This window comes from Oncorhynchus tshawytscha, linkage group LG12 (genome assembly GCF_018296145.1).
Source record: "Oncorhynchus tshawytscha isolate Ot180627B linkage group LG12, Otsh_v2.0, whole genome shotgun sequence".
In the NCBI taxonomy this organism is placed as follows: domain Eukaryota; kingdom Metazoa; phylum Chordata; class Actinopteri; order Salmoniformes; family Salmonidae; genus Oncorhynchus; species Oncorhynchus tshawytscha.
In genome coordinates, this window is record NC_056440.1 from 36,011,299 (window position 1) to 36,038,251 (window position 26,953).

General features: G+C 42.7%; 1 protein-coding gene and 1 pseudogene across 1 annotated transcript in view; one reads left to right on the forward strand and one right to left on the reverse strand.

Moving 5' to 3' along the window:
- Window positions 1-21,965, reverse strand: part of LOC112263079 — a 32,207-nt gene extending 10,242 nt beyond the window's left edge. The window contains exon 1 of the mRNA XM_024439069.2: window positions 21,873-21,965. The gene's annotated coding sequence lies outside the window, so the exon portion shown is untranslated. The remainder of the gene's footprint in view (window positions 1-21,872) is intronic.
- On the forward strand, window positions 19,959-20,558 carry LOC112263080 (annotated as a pseudogene).
- Window positions 21,966-26,953: the final 4,988 nt, after the last annotated feature.

Below are 26,953 nucleotides of genomic sequence, written 5' to 3' on the forward strand. Positions count from 1 at the left end.
AATTTAGCATGATATGTTCTGTTTGTTTTTGGTTGCATGAGACATATGGCTACTTAAAACCTCTTACTAAGGATCCAACACTTTTTTTCAATTTTCGCTTAAAATGTAGCTCAGGACCTGAAGCAAGGATATGCATATTCTTGATAGCATTTGAAAGAAAACACCTTGAAGTTTGTGGAAATGTGAAATTAATGTAGGAGAATATACTTGTTGTTACTTAGAAATATACTTGTTGTTACTTAGAAATATACTTGTTGTTACTTACAACCTCATGCTAATCACATTAGCCTACGTTAGCTCAACCATCCCGCGGGGGTGGGGGCACCGATCTTGTAGAGGTTAACCCTTTAACCTAACTCCTGAAATTAACCCTAGCCTAGACCCCTAGCTCAGCTAACATTAGCCACCTAGGCACCTAGCTAGAATTTGTAACATACCATATGTTTTGCAAATCCGGAGCATTTTGTACATTTTGCAAATTCTTAACATATTGTACATTTGCAAATTCTTAACAAATAATACAAATTGTAATTCGTAACATCAAATCAAAATCAAATTACATTTTTCACATGCGCCAAATACAACAGGTAGACCTTACAGTGAAATGCTTACTTACAAGCCCTTAACCAACAATGCAGTTAAGAAAAATAAGAGTTAAGAAAATATTTACTAAATAAACTAAGGTTTAAAAAGTAACACAATAAGATAACAATAACGAGGCTATAGGGTACCAGTACCAAGTCAATGTGCAGGAGTACAGGTTAATCGAGGTAATTTGTACATGTAGGTAGGGGTAAAGTGACTGTGCATAGGTAATAAACAGCAAGTAGCAGCAGCATAAAAATGGAGGGTTAATGCAAATTGTCTGGGTAGCCATTTGATTAGCTGTTCAGAAGTCTTTATGGCTTGGGGTAGAAGCTGTTAAGGAGCCTTTTGGACATAGACTTGGCAGTTGACACTTCGGTACCACTTGCCCTGCGGTAGCAGAGAGAACATGACATGACAATTTTTAGGGCCTTCCTCTGACATCGCCTGGTATAGAGGTCCTGGATGACGCACTACACTCTGTAGCACCTTGCGGTCGGATGCCGAGCAGTTGCCATACCAGGTGGTGAAGCAACCAGTCAGGATGCTCTCGATGGTGCAGCTGAAGAACTTTTTGAGGATCTAAGGACCCATGCCAAATATTTTCATTCTCCTGAGGGGGAATAGACATTGTCGTGCCCTCTTCACGACAGTCTTGGTGTGGTTGCACCATGATAGATTGTTGGCGATGTGGACACCAAGGAACTTGAAGCTCTCAACCTGCTCCACTACAGCCCTGTCGATGAGAATGGGGGCGTGCTCGGCCCTCATTTTCCTGTAGTCCACAATATCATATCCTACGAAATGGGTGATGGACATCCACAAATGAATACACATTTTGAATGATTGACAGCATGTCCAATGTTAAATCGTTTTAAGCCTAGAAAAGAGACCCTTAAATCCAGACTTGGACCATACACCCGCCACACTGAATGGCAGGCTAGTGATTGCTTTGCAATGCTTGCAGTTAGTCACTGATTCCTTCCAAACAACTCAGTGTTGAATTTGAGATTTCCAACTTGTTGTGTAATATTTATGTCCAATGGCCGATAGATACGTTTTATCTATAATTTCTCTTCATTATTTCTCTTCATATGACAAGGGTTGAAAAAGATTTTCCAGTAGATTGTCAACTTGATTCATGATGACTGCTAGCTTGCTAGCTAAGATTTTGAAAGTATGATGTATCAGTCCAATCAAAGCTACTGTAGATATAACATCATTTGACATCATTACCTTCAAACTCAGTGCCTATTTGCTTGACATCATGAGAAAATCGAAAGAAATCAGTCAAGACCTCAGAATTTTTTTTTTGTAGACCTCCACAAGTCTGGTTCATCCTTGGGAGCAATTTCCAAATGCCTGAAGGTACCACGTTCATCTGTACAAACAAGAGGACGCAAGTATAAACACCATAGGACCACGCAGCCATCAAAGCTCTCAGGAAGGAGACGTCTCCTAGAGATGAACATACTTTGGTGCGAAAAGTGCAAATAAATCCCAGAATAACATCAAAGGACCTTGTGAAGATGCTGGAGGAAACAGGTACAAAAGTATCTATATCCACAGTCAAACAAGTCCTATATCGACATAACCTGAAAGGCTGCTCAGCAAGGAAGAAGCCACTGCTCCAAAACCACCATAAAAATGCCAGATTACAGTTTGCAACTACACATGGGGACAAAGATTGTACTTTTTGGAGAAATGTCCTCTGGTCTGATGAAACAAAAATAGAACTGTTTGGCCATAATAACCATCGTTATGTTTGGAGGAAAAAGGGGGAGGCTTGCAAGCTGAAGAACTCCATCCCAACCGTGAAGCACGGGGGTGGCAGCATCATGTTGTGGGGGTGCTTTGCTGCAGGAGGGACTGGTGCACTTCACAAAATAAATGGCAAAAAATGATGTGGATATATTGAAGCAACATCTCAAGACATCAGTCAGGAAGTTAAAGCTTGGTCGCAAATGGATCTTCCAAATAGACAATGACCCTAAGCATACTTCCAACGTTGTGGCAAAATGGCTTAAGGACAACAAAGTCAAGGTATTGGAGTGGCCATCACAAAGCCCTGACATCAATCATATAGAAAATGTGTGGGCAGAACTGAAAAAGCGTGTGCGAGCAAGGATGCCTACAAACCTGACTCAATTACACCAGCTCTGTCAGGAGGAATGGGACAAAATTCACTCAACTTATTGTGGGAAGCTTGTTGAAGGCTACCTGAAATGTTTGTTCCAAGTTAAACAATTTAGAGGCAATGCTACCAAATACGAATTGAATGCCATGTAAACTTCTGACCCACTGGGAATGTGATGAAAGAAATAAAAGCTGAACTATAGCACTATCTCTACTATTATTCTAACATTTCACATTCTTAAAATAAAGCGGTGATCCTAACTGACCTAAGACTGGGACTTTTTACTTGGATTAAATGTCAGGAATTGTGAAAAACTGAGTTTAAATGTATTTGGCTAAAGTGTATGTAAACTTCCAACTTCCACTGTATATGGATGTTACATTTGACTTCATTGGTTGGTTATGTAGGCTTCTTCTAACCCATTGCTTTCTACTACATATAATAATACGATTCAATTATATCTTTACATTAAAAACCAAAGTCTATCAGAATTCCAGTCATTCCAATACATGTTATATCTATTGATCTTTAAGAATAGGACTTGGAAATATGGAAGTATAGATTAGCCAAATTGTTTTACTCGAGCATAACCCCAAAATGAAGGATTTATTAGCCAGCCCTACTCTGTTTGATTCGAGTTGGGAAAAAAATACTGCACTCATGGAATGGCATGCTTTGAGCACGACTGAAAAGTGCTATTTACATGTGAAAAATTAATGCCATATGCTGCATTTTCTATAGGCCTATTGTTAAACCTTTTGTTGGTGACACTTTGATATCTTGATAATATGCAGCTGTTTAAAGGGCAAATCCACAGATGAAACAATAACAAAATGGATGCCCCGCCTGTTTTGGTAAAAAGCTGAGGGAGGTGCCTGGAGAAATGTAACCACTCTCAGATTAATAGACAGAGCTATGGATACAAGAACTAACCATCCATGATATCAAATTTATTGGTTTAACCATGTTTTGAGGCTATACAGTGTTTGTTTACATTTACAAACATTGGCGAAAACAAGCTTATATTTTGGGTTCTAATGGAGTGTGGCTGTTGAACTAAGCTCATGAGGCATTTATAAGTTATATCCTTCAGGAATCAATGGATATATATATAATTTACAAGTCCAAAAATTGATGTAGCAACTACAGATTACCCCTTTATGTCTATTAAATGTGTGCGAGTTTGAACATGTGTCCATTAGGCCTATGGATAAAACATTTTTATTAGCATGAATTATATTGAGCTATAAAAATCCCACTTTTATTCCATAGGCTGGGATCCGCACTGTGCAGCTGTTGCAAGAGCACATTTTTCACTGACTGTCCACTGGTTTCAAAAGCAATGATTGATAGGCAGCTTAAACTTCTTGAATTCAACCATTATTGGGTTCAAATACACATTTAGATTTGTGAACAGCCACCCACAACAACCACAATCTGTAAGGCGCAAATAGCTAAATGAGAGAGCAGCAGTGTGATTCACATCAATGTAGATAACATCTATGTAGATAACAATAAGTGATATCCGTATCACCGTAGATTACACCACTGCTGTCATCCTTACCTCCAAGCGTTTATTCAAGTTGGATAATCTTTGGATGCCAACAGAAGTCATACCATTGGAAGACATAGCTTGGACTGTATCCTAGAAAAGCCTATTCGTGCTCTTTTCCCGCTATCTATCAAACCCATTTGGTGTGTCATCATAGTGGTCTCTGACTCGGTCAGACTCGCTCAGGTGGAACAAATTTAAACTTGCACCTTTTTTCAATGCTGATTTCAATGTCATTGAGAAAACAAGAGAAGTGACAAAGATTTTTTTTCTCAGCAAACCTCCTTTCTGAATTTAAAAGTAATCACCAAAGTAATCATCTAGTTTTTCAAAAGTATCTGTAATCGGATTACAATATTTTTGCAGGTAATGTAACGGATTGCAGCTACAGTTTTTTTGTAATCCTTTACATGTAATCCATTACTCCCCAACCTTGGTCATGCCTACACCTGCTCCCCCGCTCCAGTGACGTCTACCGGCCCTGGCAACTATCATTGTGCACACCTGCTCCCCATCATTACGCACACCTGGACATAATTATTTCCTTGATTTCTCTCCCTTTATTTAGCCCTCAGTAGCCATCAGTCACTAGGTAGTATTGTTTACGTTCACGTTCTGTACGCTTCTCATGTTTTGTTTATTTGAGTTGATCATTATTAAACTCACCTTCTGCACCTGCTTCCTGACTCCCGGTGTATAAGTAACAGAATACTACCGCTTGATACGGAAGCAGAAGATAAAGCCATCTTCCAGATGGTCAACGAACAGGGTCATCTAAGCAACCAACACCACGACCAGCTGGAGCAATTGGGTATGGCTATGGAGGAGGTCCATCGCATTCTCCACCGCCTTGACAACACCAGAGAAGATCTTCATACCATTATTAGAGGGCCTTCTACAACAGGTCGTCACAGTGAACCAGTCCCCCAGCCTACCTAGCAGTCCACCCAGGTCAGCCATGCCCGACTGTCCCTTCTGGAGAAGTATGACGGTACTCCATCGAAATATTGTGGTTTCCAAGTCCAGTGCTCCCTCCATTTTGTAAATCAGACAGGAGCCCCCACCCCCGAAAGGTCCAAGGTTGGTGGTTCATGGCTCTATTCAGGACGGTCTTCGATCATCCTCCAGAGGGCAGAGAGTGAGGTGAGTGGCTTTTCCAACTCCATTAGGGTGCTCAGACTACTGCGGAGTACGGAGGAGTCACCTTTCGGACTGTGGCGGCCTCCAGCGGATGGAATGAGCCGGCACTCCGCACCCTATTCCGGGGGAGGACTGCGCCAAGAGGTACAAATGGAGTTGGCGTATCGGGATGACAACCTTTCCTTGGACACACTCATCGCAATGGGCATTCGTTTTGATAACCATTTTCGGTGGTGCCGATGCCCACCCTGCCACTCTTCTCCCTCCTTCGGCCGTCCTGAACCCATGGAGATGGGGTCCATGCAGCAGAGCGGCATCGCCGAAGTCATTGTGGTCAGGAGAGGCTTCAGCAAAGTCCAGTGTGCCCCAACCCGGGATCCATGAGAGCAGAGGGGTGGCCCTTTGATCATCCATTTCCTGGGAAAGGCATGAGTACTCCGTTGTTTTCCGCCAAACCGTTCCTGGTTTTCATTTCACTGGTTGGCTGTCCCTCGTGGTGTTTCTACCTCTGTTTCTATCTAGAGGATTTCAGTGCCGTGGGGCATTTCATTGACCAGGCCCTCATCTATATGAATATTTCCTTGCACCCACTCACCTCTTTCAGTCCACGCCCTGGACAATCGACCAGTGGGATCCGGCATTATCGCACACGTCACAGCACCACTCATCTTCACTGTGGGATCCAAGAACGGGCCCCACAGAACTGGTCAATGGTGGCCAGCGGTACCTCTACCCGTTGGTACTGGCCACCATTGACCAGTTCTGTGGGGCCCGTTCTTTTATGACGCTGGACCTGCAGAGCACCTACAATCTTATCCGCATCTGAGAGGGGGATGAGTGGAAAATGACCTTGTTCAATGGTGGCCAGTACCAACGGGAGAGGGTAGAGGTACCTCTGGCCACCATTGAACAGATCTCTCTCCCTGTATAAGGTGATGCCTTATGGACTATCCAATGCTCCGTCAGTGTTTTAGGCCTTCGTGAACGAGGTGTTCCCGGGACATGATCGCGTGCAAGGTGATCGTGTATATCAATGACATCCTGGCCACCTTGGAGGATCACATCTCTCTCGTCCGAGTAGTCCTGAGATGCCTCCTGGATAACCACCTTTTATGTTAAAGCTGAGAAGTGCCAGTTCCATCAGGTCATTGTCTACTTAAGGTACTGGATCAGCCCACAGGGTTTTTTATTTATTTTACCTTTATTTAACTAGACAAGTCAGTCAATGACGGCCTAGGAACAGTGGGTTAACTGCCTGTTCAGGGGCAGAATGACAGATTTGTACCTTGTCAGCTCAGGGGTTTGAACTTGCAACCTTCCGGTTACTAGTCCAACGCTCTAACCACTAGGCTACCCTGCCGCCCCATTGAGTAGGAATGAAAGGAAGGTTGAAGCAGTTAGGTCATGGCCAGTCCCAACCACCATAAAGGGGCTCCAACGGTTTCTGGGATTTGCCAACTTCTACCGACGCTTCATTAAGAACTTCAGCTCCATCGCCTCTCCTCAAGGATAGTCCTCGTAAGTTGGTGTGAAGTCCTGCAGCCGATGAGGCCTTCCGCCTGTTGAGCGGGTGTTTCACCTCCGCCCCATTGTCGAAACACAGATCATACGCTGCCCTTCGTGGTGTGGATGGACGCCTCAGAAGTGTGTGTGTGTGTGTGTGGGAGCCTTCCTGTTCCAACGCTAAGGTAACCCACAGAAATTGTATACATGTGCACACATCTCAAAGAAACTGCATCCTGCAGAGAGGAACTAGGACGTTGGCGACCTGGAGCTCCTGGCGGGGAATTTGGCATTAGAGGAGTGGGAAACACTGGCTGGAGGGCACCAAGGAGCCATTCCTCATCCTAACCGACCATCGGAACCTGGAGGACATACAGACGGTAAGTCGGCTGAACCCAAGCCAATCAAGATGGGCCCTTTTCTTCACTAGATTCAACTTCACCCTGTCATATTGCCCAGGTTCTAAGAATATCAAAGCCGATGGCCTGTCTCATCTCCACAATTCGGGAGAGGTTCTGATCCTGAGTGCGCCCATCATTCCACCCTCTCAAATTGTTCCTCCCGTGCTTTGGGACATAGATGTGGACATCTGCCAGTCTCTGGAGAGGGAACCGCTTCTGCTACCGGCCCTTCAGAGCGCACCTACGTCCCTACGGGGTAAGGGATCTGCTGCTGACCTGGGTACACAACCCTCGCCGCTGGATGCCCAGGTATCACCTGCACCATTCAATATCTCTCTGCTAAGTATTGGTGCCCCACCTTGGCACGGGAGGTCGCCAGCTATGTTAACTCCTGCTCTGTATGTGCCCAAACCAAATCTCCCCCAGCACGCTCCAGCAGGGAAACTCCTTCTCCTTTCACATGCCTCAGTTGCCTTGGCCCCATCTGTCCGTAGACTTCGTCACTGATCTCCCCCTTTCTAATGGATTTACCACTATGGTTGTTGTTGACAGATTCTCTGTTTTGCCATTCTCTATGTCCCTCTCTCTGGTCTACCCACCGCTCTCCAGGTCGCTAAGGTACTATTCCAGCAGGTCTTCCGGTACTATGGCCTTCCGGAGGACATCGTTTCCGACCGTGGTCCCCAAATCACGTTGCGGGTCTGAAAAGCCTTTATGAAGAAGCACGCGGCCGCGGTCAGCCTCGCATCCGGGTACCAGCCTCTGTCCAATGGTGCAGGTGGAGAGGATCAACCAGGAGCTGGGGAGGTTCCTTAGGAGTCACTGTCGGGACCGACAGGGGGAGTAAGCTCGGTTCATTCCCTGGGCGAAGTATGCCCAGAACTCACTTTGTCACTCCTCCACCGGGCTGACTCCCTTCCAGGAGCCCTGGCTCCATGGACTCCAAGCCATACCGAGGCCCCTGCAGTAGTCTGCCAATTGAAGGATCAGGTGGACCTCCACCGCAGTGAGGCTCCCGTGTTCCATCCTGGTGATCGCGTCTGGCTCTCCACCAGGAACTTCCCGCTACGCCTCCCCTGCCGGAAGCTGAACCCCCGGTTTTTGTGGCCCTTCAAGGTCCTCCGGAGGGTCAATGAGGTAATTTATCGTCTACAACTCCCCACCAACTACCTCACGCTCTTTTCATGTTTTCCCCAGGCCGGTGGTTCCTGGTCCCCTGGCTGATGCTGTCCCCCGTGACACCCCACCACCTCCCCTGGACATTGAGGGGACCCCCGCCTATGCCGTTAGGTCCCTCCTGGACTCCCGACGTCATGGGGGTCAACTCCAGTCCCTGGTGAACTGGGAGGTGTATTGTCCTGAGGAGTGCTGTTGGGTCCCGGTGGCGGACATCCTGGACCCCAACATCGTCCAGGATTTCAATCTCCGCTGTCTGGATTTACTCGCTCCTCGCCTTTGGGGCCGTCCTGCGGACGGAGCCGCGTGTCGGGGGGCTACTGTCATGCCTACTCCCGCTCTTGCCGTTGCCGGTCAACTATCCACCGGCCCTGGCAACCATCATGCACACCTGGACATCATTACTTCCTTGATTACTCTTCCTTTATTTAGTTACTAGGTAGGTACTAGGTAGTAGGGTTTTCTGTTTTATCTGCATTTATCATTAAACTCACCGTCTGCACCTGCTTCCTGACTCCCGGCGTATATGTAACTATAATGGCCTGCTTATATTTTGCCAATCAACAATGGTTTGACTTAATGTTGATATTACCTTTGAAGGTGTGGATATTATTAAGCTTCAGCTACTGCAAGCCTATGATATGAAGGCAGTGTGCACTGGCGCTCCAATTGATTCTGACAGTTGAATTTAAGGTCAAGAATGTTTCAGGCCAACCAGAGTTACTCCTATACTATAATGCTAGTTTTTAAATAAAATATTTGGATCAAATGTACAAATTAGCCTCCTTCTGTATAGGACGCAGTAGCCATCTGACAAAGAAATGCATAGCGGTGTCGTAGCATGCTACCGACATCTCTCAGGCCTTTCCAGAGATGTTTGGTCGGGTTCAAGTCCAGGCTCTGGCTGGGCCACTCACGGACATTCAGAGACTTGTCCTGAAGCCACTCCTGCTTTGTCTTGGCTGTGTGCTTAGGATCGTTGTCCTGTTGGAAGGTGAACCGTCCCAGTCTGAGGTCCTGAGCGCATTTGAGCAGGTTTTCATCAAGGTTCTCTCTCTGAACTTTGCTCCGTTCATATTTCCCTCGATCCTGAGCTCTATGGACAATTCCTTTGACCTCATGCCTTAGTGTTTGCTCTGAAGCACTGTCAACTGTGGGATCTTATATAGACAGGTGTGCCTTTCCAAATCATGCCCAATCAATTGAATTTAGTACAGGTGGACTCCAATCAAGTTGTAAAAACATCTCAAGGATGATTGATGGAAACAGGATGCGCCTGAGCTCAATTTCAAGTCTCGTCGCAAAGGGTCTGAATACTTATGTAAATAAGGTATATGTTTTTAATTTTTAATACATTAGCAAATAATCTAAACCTGTTTTCGCTTTATCAATATGGGGTATTGTATGTAGATTGAGGACATGTTTTTATTTAATCAATTTTATAATAAGGCTGTTTATTTTTTTATTTCACCTTTATTTAACCAGTTCTCATTTACAATTGTGACCTGGCCAAGATAAGGCAAAGCAGTTCCATACATACAACAACACAGAGTTACACATGGAGTAAAACAAACATACAGTCAATAATACAGTAGAAAAATAAGTCTATATACGATGTGAGCAAATGAGGTGAGATAAGGGAGGTAAAGGCAAAAAAAAGGCCATGGTGAAGAAGTAAATACAATATAACAAGAAACACTAGAATGGTAGATTTGCAGTGGAAGAATGTGCAAAGTAGAAATAAAAATAATGGGGTGCAAAGGAGCAAAATAAATAAATATAGTAGGGGAAGAGGTAGTTATTTGGGTGAAATTATAGATGGGCTATGTACAGGTGCAGTAATCTGGTGCTTAAAGCTAGTGAGGGAGATAAGTGTTTCCAGTTTCAGAGATTTTTGTAGTTCGTTCCAGTCATTGGCAGCAGAGAACTGGAAGGAGAGGCGGCCAAAGGAAGAATTGGTTTTGGGGGTGACCAGAGAGATATACCTGCTGGAGCGCGTGCTACAGGTGGGTGCTGCTATGGTGACCAGCTAGTTGAGATAAGGGGGGACTTTACCTAGCAGGGTCTTGTAGATGACCTGGAGCCAGTGGGTTTGGCGACGAGTATGAAGCGAGGGCCAGCCAACAAGAGCGTACAGGTCGCAGTGGTGGGTAGTATATTGGGCTTTGGTGACAAAACAGATGGCACTGTGATAGACTGCATCCAATTTGTTGAGTAGGGTATTGGAGGCTATTTTGTAAATGACATCGCCCGAATTGGGGATAGGTAGGATGGTCAGTTTTACGAGGGTATGTTTGGCAGCATGAGTGAAGGATGCTTTGTTATGAAATAGGAAGCCAATTCTAGATTTAACTTAGGATTGGAGATGTTTGACGTGAGTCTGGAAGGAGAGTTTACAGTCTAACCAGACACCCAGGTATTTGTAGTTGTCCACATATTCCAAGTCAGAACCGTCCAGAGTAGTGATGCTGGACGGGCGGGCAGGTGCAGGCAGCGATCAGTTGAAGAGCATGCATTTAGTTTTACTTATATTTAAGAGCAGCACTCTCCACGGAAGGAGAGTTGTATGGCATTGAAGCTCGTCTGGAGGGTTGTTAACACAGTGTCCAAAGAAGGGCCAGAAGTATACAGAATGGTGCCGTCTGCGTAGAGGTGTATCAGAGACTCACCAGTAGCAAGAGCGACATCATTGATGTATACAGAGAAGAGAGTCGGCCCAAGAATTGAACCCTGTGGCACCCCCATAGAGACTGCCAGAGGCCCGGACAACAGGCCCTCCGATTTGACACACTGAACTCTGTCAGAGAAGTAGTTGGTGAAACAGGCGCGGCAATCATTTGAGAAACCAAGGCTATCGAGTCTGCCGATGAGGATGTGGTGAATGACAGAGTTGAAAGCCTTGGCCAGGTCAATGAATACGGCTCCACAGTATTGTTTATTATCGATGGTGGTTAAGATGTCGTTTAGGACTTTGTGCGTGGCTGAGGTGCACCCATGACCAGCTCTGAAACCAGATTGCATAGTGGAGAAGGTGCGGTGGGATTCGAAATGGTCTGTAATTAGTTTGTTGACTTGGCTTTCGAAGACCTTAGAAAGGCAGGGTAGGATACAGATAGGTCTGTAGCAGTTTGGGTCTAGAGTGTCCCCCCCTTTGAAGAGGGGGATGACCGTTGCTGCTTTCCAATCTTTGGGAATCTCAGACGACAGAAAGAGATGTTGAACAGGCTAGTAATAGGCATTGCAACAATTTCGGCAGATCATTTTAGGAAGAAAGGGTCCAGATTGTCTAGCCCGGCTGATTTGTAGGGGTCCAGATTTTGCAGCTCTTTTAGGACATCAGCTGACTGGATTTGGGAGAAGGAGAAATGGGGAAGGCTTGGGCGAGTTGCTGTGGGGGTTACAGTGCAGTTGACCCGGGTAGGGGTAGCCAGGTGGAAAGCATGGCCAGCTGTAGAAAAATGCTTATTGAAATGTTCAATTATAGTGGATTTATCGGTGGTGACAGAGTTTCCTATCCTCAGTGCAGTGGGCAGTTGGGAGAAGGTGTTCTTATTCTCCATGGACTTTACTTTTGAGTTTGTGTTGCAGGAAGCAAATTTCTGCTTGAAAAAGCTAGCCTTGGCTTTTCTAACTGCCTGTGTATATTGGTTTCTAACTTCCCTGAAAAGTTGCATATCACGGGGGCTGTTCGATGCTAATGCAGAACGCCATAGGATGTTTTTGTGTTGGTTAAGGCCAGTCAGGTCTGGAGAGAACCAAGGGCTATATCTGTTCCTGGTTCTACATTTCTTGAATGGGGCATGCTTATTTAAGATGGATGAAACCAAGGCTATAATAAGGCTGTAATGTAACAAAATGTGGAAAAAGTGAAGGGGTCTGAATACTTTCCGAATGCACTGTAATTGTGGAATATTTGGCCAATATCCTTCATTTATTGATGGAGCTGACTACACCAACTCGGATCTGAATGGATATGGATGTTTGGAAAATTAAAATCTTCCAGGTCATGTTGTCCAGTGCCAATTTTTCATGAAGGAAACCCTGAAATGCTCAGATTTTTTAATATTCACATGAAAATCTGTAGCCAATTGGATGAAAAACCTAGCTATATATATCCTAAAGACTCTGGCAAGTGCGTTAGTCCAGTGTCTCTGTGATTATATATATATTTTTTAATTATGGAAATCTGGTCCAAAGTATTCTCATGCAAAATAGAGAGATACAGTTGAAGTCAGAAGTTTACATACACCTTAGCCAAATATATTTAAACTCAGCTCTTCACAATTCCTGACATTTAATCCTAGTAAAAATTCACTGTTTTAGGTCAGTTAGGATCACCACTTTATTTTAAGAATGTGAAATGTCAGAATAATAGTAGAGAGAATTATTTATTTCAGCTTTTATTTATTTAATCACATTCCCAGTGGGTCAGAAGTTTACATACACTCAATTAGTATTTGGTAGCATTGCCTTTAAATTGTTTATCTTGTGTCAAACGTTTCGGGTAGCCTTCCACAAGCATCCCACAATAAATTGGGGTGAATTTTGGCCCATTCCTCCTGACAGTGCTGGTGTAACCGAGTCAGGTTTGTAGGCCTCCTTGCTCACACACGCTTTTTCAGTTCTGCCCACAAATTTCTATAGGATTGAGGTCAGGGCTTTGTGCTGGCCACTCCAATACCTTGACTTTGTTGTCCTTAAGCAATTTTGACACAACTTTGGAACTACTCAGGACTACCTGGCATGATGACTCCTTGCTGTCCCCAGTCCAGCTGGCTGTGCTGCTGCTCCAGTTTCAACTGTTCTGCCTGTGATTATTATTTTTTGACCATGCTGTTCATTTATGAACATTTGAACATCTTGGCTATGTTCTGTTATAATTCCACCTGGCACAGCCAGAAGAGGACTGGTCACCCCTCATAGCCTGGTTCCTCTCTAGGTTTCTTCCTAGGTTTTGGCCTTTCTAGGGAGTTTTTCCTAGCCACCGTGCTTCTACACCTGCATTGCTTGCTGTTTGGGATTTTAGGCTGGGTTTCTGTAAAGCACTTTGAGATATCAGCTGATGTACGAAGGGCTATATAAATGCATTTGATTTGATTTGATGCTTGGGGTCATTGTCCATTTGGAAGAGCCATTTGCGACCAAGCTTTAGCCTTTCTAGGCTAACATTCCGATGAAAAAGCAGTGCGCAAAATTCAAAAATATTTTTTAGAAACATGTAACTTTCACACATTAACAAGTCCAATACAGCAAATGACAGATAAACATCTTGTTAAAAAATGCTTTACAGCGAAAGCACAACATATGATTATGTTAGGTCATAGCCAAGTCAAAAAAACACACAGCCATTTTTCCAGCCAAAGATAGGAGTCACAAAAAGCAGAAATATAGATAAAATGTATCACTAACCTTTGATGATCTTTATCAGATGACACTCATAGGACATCATGTTACACAATACATGTATGTTTTGTTCGAAAATGTGCATATTTATATCCCAAAATCTCAGTTTACATTGGTGCGTTACGTGCAGTAATGTTTTGATTCCAAAACACCCGGTGATTTTGCAGAAATACTCATAATAAACATGAATAAAAGATACAAGTGTTATTCACAGAATTAAAGATAGACTTCTCCTTAATGCAACCTCTGTGTCAGATTTTTAAAAACTTTACGGAAAAAGCATAATCTGAGAACGGCGCTCAGAACCCAAAACAGCCATAGAAATATCCGCCATTTTGGAGTCAACAGATGTTAGAAAAAACACTATAAATATTAACTTACCTTTGATGATCTTCATCTGAAGGCACTCACAGGAATCCCAGTTCGACAATAAATTACTAATTTGTTCCATAAAGTCCATAATTTAGCCACTTGTTGTTAGCGTGTTCAGCCCAGTAATCCATCTTCATGAGGCGCGAGCACTTCGTCCAGACAAAAACTCGAAAAGTTCCGTTACATGTCATAGAAACAAGCCAAACGATGTATGGAATCAATCTTTAGGATGATTGTAACATAAATCTTAAATAAGGTTCCAACCGGAGAATTTCATTGTCTGAAGAAAAGCACTGGAACGAGAGCAAACTCTGTCTGGAGCGCGCGTCACAAGCCTGAGACACCCTTCCAGACCACTGACTCAAAGAGCTGTCATGAGCCCCTCCTTTATAGTAGAATCCTCAAACCAGTTTCTAAAGACAGTTGACAGTGGAAGCCCTAGGAAGTGCAACTTCATCCATATCTCACTGTGAATTCAATAGGGACTGGGTTGAAAATTGACCAACCTCAGATTTCTCACTTCCTGTTTGGATTTCTTCTCAGGTTTTTACCTGCCATATGAGTTCTGTTATACTCACAGACATCATTCAAACAGTTTTAAAAACTTCAGAGTGTTTTCTATCCGATACTATTAATAATACACATATATATGCATATCTTAGCATCTGGGACAGAGTAGGAGGCAGTTCACTCTGGGCACCCTATTCATCCAAAAGTGAAATGCTTCCCCCTATCCCAAAAAGGTTAACTTCCTGACTGATGTCTTGAGATGTTGCTTCAATATATCTACATAAATTTCCTCCCTCATGATGCCATCTATTTTGTGAAGTGCACCAGTCCCTCGTGCAGCAAAGCACCCCCACAACATGATGCTGCCACCCCATGCTTCACAGTTGGGATGGTGTTCTTCGGCTTGCAAGCCTCCCCCTTTTTCCTCCAAACATAACGATGGTCATTATGGCCAAACAGTTCTATTTTTGTTTCATCAGACCAGAAGATATTTCTCCAAAAAGTACGATCTTTGTCCACATGTGCAGTTGCAAACCATAGTCTAGCCTTTTTATTGCGGTTTTGGAGCAGTGGCTTCTTCCTTGCTGAGTGGCCTTTCAGGTTATGTCGATATAGGACTCGTTTTACTGTGGATATAGATACTTTTGTACCTGTTTCCTCCAGCATCTTCACAAGGTCCTTTGCTGTTGTTCTGGGATTGATTTGCACTTTTCACACCAAAGTACGTTCATCTCTAGGAGACGTCTCCTTTCTGAGAGCTTTGATGGCTGCGTGGTCCTATGGTGTTTATACTTGCGTCCTCTTGTTTGTACAGATGAACGTGGTACCTTCAGGCATTTGGAAATGGCTCCCAAGGATGAACCAAACTTGTTGAGGTCTACAAGGATTTTTCTGAGGTCTTGGCTGATTTCTTTTGATTTTCCCATGATGTCAAGCAAAGAGGCACTGAGCTTGAAGGTAGGCCTTGAAATACATCCACAGGTTGGCCTCCAATTGACTCAAATGATGTCAATTAGCCTATCAGAAGCTTCTAAAGCCATGACATCATTTTCTGAAATCTTCCAAGCTGTTTAAAGGCACAGTCAACTTAGTGTATGTAAACTTCTGACACACTGGAATTGTGATACAGTGAATTATAAGTGAAATAATCTGTCTGTAAACAATTGTTGGAAAAATGACTTGTGTCATGCACAAAGTAGATATCCTAACCGACTTTCCAAAGCTATATTTTGTGAACAAGAAATTTGTGGAGTGGTTGAAAATGAGTTTTAATGACTCCAACCTAAGTGTAGGTAAACTTTCGAATTCAACTGTATATATCCGTTGATTCTTGAAGAATATAACTTATAAATGCCTCATGAGCTTAGTTCAACTGTCACACTCCATGAGAACCCAAAATATAAGCTTGTTTTTCTCCAATGTTTGTAAACATTATAAATGTAAACAACCACTGTATAGCCTCATAACATAGTTAAAACAATAATTGTTATATCATGGAGAGTGGTTACATTTCTCCAGGCACCTCCCTCAGCTTTTTACTAAAACAGAGGTGGGGCGTCCATTTTGTTATTGTTTCATCTGTGGATTTGCCCTTTAAACAGCTGCATATTATTAAGATATCAAAGCTTCACCAACAAAAAGTTAAACAATACGCCTATAGCAAATGCAGCATATGGAATTAATTTTTCACATGTAAAAAGGACTTTTCACTCGTGCTCAAAGCATACCATTCAATGAGCGCAGCATTTTTCCCCCAATTCAAATCCTCCATGACAACAAAATCATAAACAACAGAGTAAGGCTGGCTAATAGTTTCGGGGATATGCTCAGGTAAATCAATTTGGCTAATCTATACTTCCATATTTCCAAGTCCTTTTTTTGAAGACCAAGGTGTAACATTTATTGGAATGACTGGAATTCTGATAGACTTTGGTTTTTAATGTAAAGATATAATTTAATTGTATTATTATATGTAGTAGAAAGCGATGGGGTTAGATGTAACATCCATATATGGCCAGCTATGTAAACTTTAACATTGATTTATCCTGCAATAGATGTGGTTCAATTGGTAACATACATTTTTGTCTTCTTCTAATTCCTTCTAAGGGGAAAGTAATCTAAAGGTAACTGAATGTAATCAGATTACGTTGCTGAGTTTGGGGATTCCAAAAGTTGTGTTACTGATAACAATTGTGGACAGGTAACTAGTAACTGTAATGGATTACATTTAGAAAGTAACCCACCCATCCCTGCTGACATCAATGCAATTGAAAATGGAATCATAATCATCTCATAAGAGCCCTGGCATTAAGCAATTTTTTTGCATGGAATAATCGAAATGTGTAGTTCTGACTATAATTTTCCAGAGGTGATGATTGTATGCCACATTCACATTCTAGTCGGAACTAGGAAACTCAGAAACGTCCGACTTGCAGATTCGTTGAATGTGGCACGTGTGTGACTACAACCAGTTAGCAAGTCGGAAATGTCCTTGTTCCCGACTAGCACATGAACGAGTCATCACAACCAAATAGTTAACTTTTATTTAAAAATGCCTTTTAAACAGCACGCAGTTGTCAATAGTTTAAGTGGAGCTGAGGGTCTCCTTGCCCCCCAGCAGGCAAAACAAACATTCTGCACCTTATTGTGATGTTTTATTGATAGTGACATAGAGATCCTATTAAATTACTGGAGGTGTTGTGTCATAAACCCTCAAAGTTCCATAATGGGGCCAAAATGGAAGCCATCTTATTCAGGGAGAAATCCAAAACCAGTTTAATTGGAATGAATGGCAGTAGAGGCATAGGTGATACATTTCCTGCTTTTAGTTATGCAGGAAAATAAACGTGTGATATCAGAAATTGTGTAATGGAATAATAGTCACATTAAAATATTGTCAGATAATTATAAATACAGTTTATACGGGTTTTATACAAATGTTCTGTATAAATAGCCTCTAAAATATATGTAAACAGACCATAAATGTCCTATCATCAAATGATTTCATCCAGTGTATAGCTGTGGATTGACAGCATTGTTTGAATGGATATTGCGATCAATTCTTCACATTAATTATTTTACACGTTAGCTGTGTTTGAATACTCATACTAACTGCATTAGCCATGCTATTTGTGACGTAAATTGAGTATGTAGCATGCTTATTGGTCATAGTATGGATATAGTTATTATGGCAAAAGTTCCCAGATGTCGTACTAAATTCACCAAAATACGAAGTATACAAGCAGTGAACACTACTTCCGTACTTTTAGGGCCCATAATACAATGCTTCAGAAAATGGGCGTGGCTCCATAACGTTTTCAGATTTGAAGAAAATGGCAGAAAATATGCAGAGTCCAATAAGAGCAGATACAAATTCATTGCTTTAACTAATTATGACAAATGTTTAAAAAATGTTGAGCAATGTAATTAAGTAATGACTTTTCAAATAAGTTACGTTACACATTCTGTTGGCTGACAATGTGTTAGCTACGCTATCCTTACAAACCGCATAGCATATCATTACAGCAGTATGTACCGGTATGTTAGCTAGCTACCTAATGTTAGTTGGCTATTAATACATCGAACTTGCCAGGCAGTATATTAACTATATGCTATTTAACTAACTACCCAACATTTATTGACTTGATTATTCACGTCATTCTTAGCTAAGTAGTATAGTCGTTGTGCATTCTCAATGGATATTGTTAATTCCTGCTATCTACTCCGATTTCAGAGCACTCTAGTCTGAGTGTGCCAGAGTGCAGAATAACTGATTGAATTTACGAACGCTCAACAGCCGGTGCCAGTAAACATCGGCAAAAAAGCAGTGGCACAAAAAGCAGTGGCACAAAAAGCATCATTAAATTGTTGCCAGCAGCACAGTTACGGTCACAAACGCTCTGGATAACATGAAGACAGCCTAACCAACTCTGCTAGAGCGAGTAAAATGATCAGAGTGAGGTGTTCTCTCATTTGTGTCTGGGAGTAGCTCGCAAGCTAGCCAACGTTAGCCAGTTATCTTGGGTGCTTGACTGCCTTTGTGAAGTCAGAACGCTCGGATCCACCCTACACTTTGGCCAGAGCTTCCAATGTGTGTTCTGGACACTACGAGCGCGAAGCACAACGGACAATCTGACAACGCTCTGGATTTATGAACACACTCTGGCATTCCAGATTGAATTTACAAACACACCTGAAATCATAAAATGTCTAGCCAGTCATTTGTTATGCTAACAAGCTAGCAAGAGGCTGCATAACAACAGCATCAACTTACAGTAGACAGGCGAAGCGCTAGTACGCTCAACTGAAAGGTTACCGTTTGTTTACAGTATACTAAAATGAACTAATAGTATGTAGTATATACTCATTAAGTAGTATACAGTATGTTAGCATGGGTATTCGAACACGGCTAATATGTTATCACAGCACTGGCAAATCATGGTTGACCAAGATTGCTGAACTTTGGACCATAATAAGAAGGTTCAGGATCATTCTAGTAGTCTAATTGCTAATTCTATGGATAATGACCTATATATCCCTTTCTGTGTTTGCAAACATTGTCACACAAGGGCGTTGTGCGCAAGTTGGTTGCTGAACAAGGGGCATTTCTAATAGAACGGCAGCAAAACAAATAAACAATATTTACATGTTGCTTATGAGTTCATTTCACACTACTTTTGGATTATAATTGGATTTTAAGGCTCGTATGAAAGTCTTGCTCAACATAATGCTTGTGTCATCATTGCAAATCAACTGCATTATACTTAAAAAACACTTCCCCTTCAACCAGTAAAATGGCTCTTTGGCTAGCTTTTGCTACAGCCCATATCAATGAGCTTCAAGCTAACAGCTGTTGCATCCAAAATAGTTATTTTGCAAAAATCACAACTAAATATAATCTTATCTCAAGCAAGAATCAAAACATCAATGTAAGTGTATGTTCAAGCAAGAATCAAAACATCATTGTACGTGTATGTTCAAGCAATAATCAAAACATCATTGTAAGCGTATGAGAACCCCAAAAAGTTATTTTGTTTAGAAGTAATAAAAACTTAAATCTAGGCTATGTTGAATGGGCGCAGATGGCGATGGCTTTTTACTGCTGCCAATAGTCGAGCACATAGGTGTTTGGCGTCAGTGTGTTGTGTACTGGAAAAGGGTCTATTAGGTAGAAGGTCGCAGCCCCAGTCTAGTGTGAGCTGAACAAGAAGAACGAACATTTCATTTTCGACTCAGACGCTGATACACGAAAGACCCAACCATGGCCTCTGGGGTGACAGTGACTGATGAAGTTATTACAGTCTTCAATGTGATGAAGGTCCGTAAGGCCCAGGCGAACGAGGATGAGAAGAAGAAGAAGGCAGTGCTGTTCTGTCTGAGCGAGGACAAGAAGAACATTATCCTTGAAGCAGGTAAAGAGATTCTGACCGGTGATGTGGGTACCACCATCGCAGACCCTTTCCTGCACTTTGTCAAGATGCTGCCTGCCGACGACTGTCGCTACGCCCTCTTTGACGCAACCTATGAGACCAAGGAGACCAAGAAGGATGACCTTGTCTTCATCTTCTGGGCCCCAGAAGGTGCTCCACTGTAGAGCAAAATGATCTATGCCAGCTCAAAGGATGCCATTAAGAAGAAATTCACAGGTTTCGAGCATGAATGGCAAGTTAACGGTTTGGAGGACATCAAAGATCGGTGCACCTTAGCAGAGAAGCTTGGAGGCTCATCAGTGGTCACCCTTGAAGGTGGGCCTGTATAAATCCACTCTCTGTCAACTGAGGCCTACAGTGAAAGAAAAAAACTGAATTTAAGTCCCGGGGTTATGGCTGTTCATTCCAGAAGGAGAAGGAATTGGGTGAGGGGGGTTTAGAGTACACATAAGATGGGGTGGAGGGTATTGTAACGGCTTTCCTCTTGCTCTTCTGATGATGATGATTGCAGATGCATAGCTACGTGGTGATTTATTTTTTATGGACTTATTGAACATTGAGTTTAGGAAACAGCAGCAGGAGCGCGGGCAATCAGGGAAATTGAGTGAATCATCATTAGCCTTTCATTAGGGTATCATGCCATGAAAGTAACGTTTGTTTTCTGCACACATTTCCCCTCACACCCTCACCATTTAGTCCTGTCAGGTACCAAGGAATTCCATATGATTGAATAATGGTTATGAAACTTCAATAAACAGTAAATGTAAAAATGAATAAAAAAACATCAGGAAAATGTTTGCCTTTTTAGGTTTGCAGAGGCAATAAAGTAGATTTACACAACAATGTCTTAAACAGTACCCATTTTGCGAAAAAATACTTGGTCCTCATGCTAGCGAGGTCACTTTGAGATTGACAACACTTTTAGAAGTGAGCTCAGGCCAAGAAAGAGTAATAAAAGTTACCCCACCCCCACAGACACATACAGTACACCCAGCATAACAAACACACACATCAATGTGATATCACAATAGAAACAATCCAACACTTACATATCACAGATCAGTTTACACATTTATATGCATATAAATTTAAGTATACAATGATCCTGTCACTGGAAGCTGTACTATAAACAGTCATCTACTATGTCTATTTGTCTTTCTTGTTTGTTTGTGAGAATGACAGTGGGCAGTAATCAGGCCTATTAAAGCTGAAGAGTAAATGTTTGGCTGCGGTTTCAGTGATGATCATAACCAGTTGTGAGTGGAGTTTACAGAGCAGGTCCTGATTAGAGGATCACAGTGGATGGAACTGGATTGTCATTTTGATTAGAGGACTGGTGTCAATCTAACTATGTGGGAATATTTCAATGCAATAGGTACAGTTTGACCCGTGACCAATTCATCTCCCAAATCCTTTGAACGTCTGCTTTTTTTGTAACCAAATTTCCCACCCAAGACATTATTACGAAAAAAGAAGGCTTGTCATTCTGGAATGGATTCAGTACTTATATATTGTTTTAGTGCATTGGGAAAGAAGCGTCTCTGTCAACAATCTAAGAGAAACCATATGTGGGTGTTTCTCACACAAGCCTTTAGGGGCAATTTCTAACACAGAGCCTTCCAACATTCCCACCACAACAATAACGTTTTCCAAACCATTCTTACCTGCTCTCCGAAGATGTCCAAGATTTTGACCACCATCATAGACTTTGAGGGAATGTTTCTGTGGTGTTCTGATTGTCAGCCCATTTTCTCATGTGTTTCTCTTAGTCTTTATCCACACCCAGGGATTTACAGGGCTGACACAGCCCACTTTACTGTTGCCACGGGCACAATGAGCTAAGTCGCAGGATTTGTTTGTGGTTGGTGAGGGGGTAAGTTTCAGTATCGTCATAGTAACAAACAACAAACTTTACCAACAAGTGTACAGTATATGATTCACAGACATTGTGGATAATAGTCTATGGAAAGTTTGTCAGTTGTTGGGGAGCAAAACCTAACCATTGTATCTATATGCATTGGTATTGCAGCCTATGGTAGTAATTCAATAATCCTCCAAGATAATGCTTAAAGGTCACCCGTGTGAGTGAGAAGGAAGCTTAGCATTATCGAGTGGATTTGGGGCTCCTTGGTGACGCTTTTGTCACTGCTCCGTACCTCATTTGAGGACTTTTTAAGGAGGACAGGTGAAGGAGGAATTCATATATCTAGATTTTGTCTGTCTCCACCTTGTACCCGGTGAGCTGCATGTTGGACTGATTCCGGGAGAGGAGGCTTCATGTGGTAGAGCTCCTGTTGTCTGGTTCCACTTACAAACCTGTCGCCATCCATGTCTTTGACGTTGGCCAGGTGAAACTGCTGTTGAACAGAAGCAGCTAGAACCTGACAGTATAGTGCAGTACAGCCACCACTGTCTTTCTACCGACAGCTACACTGCCCTAGACCTTAGTCAATGATGTGTTCTCCTACTGTGAAATTAAATGACCATATTGGTTGTAATGTGAGAGGTGAAACATCGGTAATTTATAGGAATAAATGTTTTTCAGTGTCATTGCAGCAGGAGGTCAGACTCAGGCGCCCCCATTTCCATATCCCTAGTGTGACCTGACTTCGGAAATAGAAGTTCCTGGCAGATGAGTCCAGTGTCTCTTCAGTCTGATATTTTGATTGTGTATCCACCCATTGTAAAACTAAAAATGGATCCTAGTCTTAGCTCATATGGAGAAAATGTTAAAGGGACATTTCAGAAACTTAATATTCATCATCTCAAGCAAAAAAATAAGATTAGCCTTTTTGTTGCTTTAGTTCCCAGTCCTAGTAAGTGTACTGTAGTGGTTTCTCCCCATGTATGATTGGAAAGCCTGTGAAAGTTCTGAGGGCATCATTCCTAGTTAATAAGTGGAAGAACATCAAAACTGGGTATTCCCCACAGTCTATTCAGACACTAGCCATGTCTGTTTGCCCCCTGTGTCCAAGACAAGCCAGCTCATCTCCACAGGGACCAGTTACCAGTGACATTGGAATACTTTTCTATGTGACTTACAATAGGAGTCTCTTATGCAATGCCCTTGGCGACTTTTCTGTCAACTACATTCAATGACATATTTTCACATGCACCATTTCCCCAGACAGGGTAGCTCTATCAAAACTGGTAACTGGGTATGTTTGATGAGTCAAAAGACAATTTCCTGTGCAGAGGAGAAAATATTTTCAAAGTTATAAGCAGCTGAGTTTCTTTTCGGGTCACATAAACCTTGTTTAGCTGACTCGGACCTAAACTAGGCTCTTCAAGCACAAGGGGAGTGGTGTTTTGACATATATTCCGGAAACCCAGTTATTGAGTTCATTGCTTAGGACACTAAACATACTAAACCATTGATTCTTTAATAGTTCTCATAATTATTCATACTTGGGCTTGTGGTTCCGTTCTTTATTGCGACAACAATGTCAGTAGAGGAACAGATTAAGTCACGGAATCTCAATAAACCCCCAATTACCTCATCTCAGTTTTTGGCCTCCTTGTTCCAGTTCTTCCCTAGTTACCCACGCTGAAGAGTCCCCCAGTCCCCAAACCCATGGCCATGCTAAAGTAGGAGATGAGATGTGTTAATGTGCAAATGAACCATTAGACATAGGAGCAGTGTGCTCATATCCCCAACACAGCCTGTCCTTGTCTGTAGGCCCATTAACTCCACACCATTTAGAAAGAGGTCTTGCCCCTCTCAGTTTCCTGGCCTTCACCATGATGTCATCCCCATAGTTTAGGGCCTCAGGGTTGGGCCATTTTATACTGTCAATGGTTGGGGCCTCACTGTGGGGGGTGGAGTGATGAGCTGCACTCACTCTCTGGGTCAGAATTCGAATCCATCTAATCCATCTCTCCTGGATATCAATACTGATATCCAGAGACATTACTGTGCAGCCGTATTCATCGACCTGGCCAAGGCTTTCGACTCTGTCAGTCACCACATTCTTATCGGCAGACTCAACAGCCTTGGTTTCTCAAATGACTGCCTCACCTGGTTCACCAACTACTTCTCAGATAGAGTCCAGTGTGTCAAATTGGAGGGCCTGTTATCCGGACCTGTGGCAGTCTCTATGGGGGTGCCACAGGGTTCAAATCTCGGGCCGACTCTCTTCTCTGTATACATCAATGATGTCACTCTTGCTGCTGGTGATTCTCTGATCCACCTCTACACAGACGACACCATTCTGTATACCTCTAGCCCTTCTTTGGACACTGTGTTAACTAACCTCCAGTCGAGGTCAATGCCATACAACTCTCCTTCCGTGGCCTCCAACTGCTCTTAAATGCAAGTAAAACTAAATGCATGCTCTTCAACCGATCGCTGCCCGCACCTGCCCGCCCGCCCGTCCAGCATCACTACTATGGACGGTTCTGACTTAGAATATGTGGACAACTACAAATACCTAGGTGTCTGGTTAGACTGTAAACTCTCCTTCCAGACTCAAATTAAGCATCTCCAATCCAAAATTAAATCTAGAATCGGCTTCCTATTTTGCAACAAAGCATCCTTCACTCATGCTGCCAAACATACCATCGTAAAACTGACCATCCTACCGATCCTCGACTTCGGCGATGTCATTTACAAAATAGCAAATTGGATGCTCACTGGTCACCATAGCAGCACCCACCCATAGCACGCGCTCCAGAAGGTATATCTCACTGGTCACCCCCAAAGCCAATTCTTACTTTGTCCGCCTTTCCTTCCAGTTCTCTGCTGCCAATGACTGGAATGAACTGCACAAATCACTGAAGCTGGAGACTCATATCTCTCTCACTAGCTTTAAGCACCAGCTGTCAGAGTAGCTCACAGAGCAGCTCACTGCACCTGTATATAGCCCATCTGTAAATAGCCCATCAACTACCTCATCCCCATACTGTATTTATTTATTTATCTTTCTCCTTTGCACCCCATTATATCTACTTGCACATTCATCTTCTGCACATCTACCATTCCAGTGTTTAATTGCTATATTATAATTACTTCGCTACCATGGCCTATTTATTGTTGAGGGAAGGTTGTGTGAGAATGTGAGGAGTTGATCAAGCCTTATGCTATCTGTTCTCATCATTCAGGACTGATCCAGGACTGAGAGATGACGGGAGAAGATTTTATCGTCATGCTGCTCTTTAATCCTGAGGAAAGGAACTTGGCAGGTGGGCAGTTCAACTCATCATGGTCTGTGTAAATTCCCAATAAAGAGAGATATAAAATGCACAGTGTGTTGTAATTGCAGTTCGCGATTGCCATCCAGATAGCTTTCGGTGGTAAACTTTATTTCCAGGTGATGTACATAAAAATAAAGACATTTATAAGTACTGTAGTTTGTGGCCTGAGAAAATAACCTTTAACTCAGTCGAATACCATGACCAAAACCAGATCGTTTTTAGCCTTATTTATTTCACATTTTAAGGTCACTTACTGTATAATGGGAGACAAGAGACCATGTTGTTTGACTGGAAGCCAGAGGTTAGTGGTGAGGACGCCAGTGGAATTTATTTTGACGAGGAGCTCTTTGTGAAGCCTCAACAAAATCCAATGTAATATCCTCTACTGAACCATGGAGTGTGGCAACTAAACAAATGTAACAGTTTGCAATAAAACATAAATAGACACACACACAGTTGTCGTTTTCCCTCTTTCACACCCACGCTGGACATGCGTCTGGTCTACCTCCCAGGGTGCCACCCACCAAATGTGTTACAATTCTGGGCATAATTACAGCAGAGCTCTCACTGTTTCCCTGGCTGATTCCTAGAAAAACGTATTCGGAGTTACATCTGTGTTTGAATAACAAATCATAACAATATTGTTCCCATCGAGTGAATCATATTCCCCTCCATATTCCTCTCCTACCGTAAGGGCAGGGGGTTGTGGAATTAGGGGACTGACAGTGAGTCCTAGAACAACAGTTGGGCGGTACAAGCACAGCCATAACAGGGCATAATGTAGCAGACCACCCTGGTAGTCAACAGCCTACAGTGAACCCACCCACCCTTATTATACCTTGGCAGTCCTGCCAAACAGCTTCTATCCACAGGCACCTCATTTCGGACACAAGCCCTGTTTTATCTCCCTACTCCTGCAACCACACAGAGCTTTTCCATACACGTACCCCTTTGCTTCCATAAGCAGTAAGCAACAAAAAAATCACCATTAAATGTGTGCCACAAGTCAAAACTATGCAGTATATGTATGATTGCTCTCTCACATACAATTCCTCTTTTGAAGAGAAAAAGGGGGAGAGGTGACAGGTAACACTCATCCTCCCCTCTACCCTCCCGTCCTCTCTAAAGGAACAAGTCTATCAAAATACTCCCACCGAAATGTCACAGTTGACTGCTATGTCGGTGTTGTGTTTAGTTGGAGGGCCATCAGAGGGTGTCAGAGAGAGTTGGGGATGTTTACTGAGAAATAGGCCCCATTTAAACCTTTATGGAAGCCATCCGGTCTTTTTCACCTATTTGTTGACTCATTTGTTGGCTAATTAAGAGAGTCGGCATTATTACTGGAGTACATTTCAAACATCCGCACACATTCTAACGTGGCCACAGCAGTAATCATTCATTCATTGCACTTGAAAGTCTGGGATAATCTACTCATGGTCTCCTGACACTTGACATTTTAAGATAGGTCAAGTGATCAAACATGGGATAATATTCCACATCAAGGAAATGTTTTATGCGTGATAATTTACATTACAGATAAACATGGTCTCTC